We start from the raw sequence: 1,027 nt of genomic DNA, 5'->3' as shown, positions 1-1,027 counted from the left end.
TTGCTTACAAAACACAAGTACAATGGTGATGTTTATCAGAATTTCTCGAGGGCCGTGACAGGCATCCAACGAGGCACAGGGCACCTTCCACAGTCATGGTGACCTTTCCTTTCACATAATCACCCTCCTGACTGCTGTGACAGGACCTCACCTTGTGGTGGCTCTGATTTGCACTTCCTTGAGAACTGATGGATGTTGAGCGTCTTTTCTTTGCTCGTTGGCTACATACGTGTTTTTGCTTGGGTGAGATATCTACTCATATCTCGGGCTATTTTTAATGAAGTTATTATTTTTATTAAGTTCTGAAGTTATAATAAAGGTTAACTTTTTGAGGTGCTGGGGACTGAACCCAGGGCCTTGTGCTTACAAGGCAAACACTCTACCAACTGAGCTATATCCCCAGCTCCAAACGTTGAAAATCAACCTCTTTCCTGATATATAATCTGAAAATGTAATCTTGATCCTGTGTGTTGTCTGTTGACAGCTGATTGTTCACCTTCCTGTACAGAACTATTGTAGTTTCATGTCATCATATTGCTGACTTTGTTGCCTGTACTGTGGGTGTGATATCCCAGAAAATCATTTTCTTTTCCAATGTCATGAAGATTTCCAACTGTTTTATTTTGGCACAGATTCAGGTCTCACGTCTACACTTTCAAACCATCTCGACTTGATCTTTGTGTGTGCCGTAGGAAAAGGGTCCATCATTTTTCTTTTGCATACAAATATCTGTTGACAAGACTATTTATACTACATTGGCTATATATGGCAGTGCTTTGAAAGATGTCTTAATGACGTTGTATGAGGATGTTTATCAAGGCACCCCATTCTGTTCCACTAGTTTATAGGTTTACTATTATGTAACTATACCATAATGTGTTTTTTCATTCTTCCTTTTCTATTTCTTTTGTACGCATGTGTGGTTTTCCAGTGTTGGTGATGAACCCCAGGGCCTGTACATGCTAGGCAAACGCTACATCTCCAAGTTCCATCCCCAGCCCTAACACACTGTTTTAATTTCTATAGC

At 40.3% G+C, this 1,027-nt stretch overlaps 1 non-coding gene across 1 annotated transcript; it reads right to left on the bottom strand.

Annotated features, from left to right (window-relative positions):
• Positions 1-328: 328 nt before the first annotated feature.
• On the bottom strand, positions 329-402 carry Trnat-ugu (transfer RNA threonine (anticodon UGU)). Its single transcript has one exon. It is a non-coding gene; the product is annotated as a tRNA-Thr (tRNA).
• Positions 403-1,027: the final 625 nt, after the last annotated feature.

This window comes from Ictidomys tridecemlineatus, unplaced genomic scaffold (genome assembly GCF_052094955.1).
Source record: "Ictidomys tridecemlineatus isolate mIctTri1 unplaced genomic scaffold, mIctTri1.hap1 Scaffold_316, whole genome shotgun sequence".
NCBI lineage: Eukaryota > Metazoa > Chordata > Mammalia > Rodentia > Sciuridae > Ictidomys > Ictidomys tridecemlineatus.
This window is presented reverse-complemented; position numbering and strand designations above follow the sequence as displayed.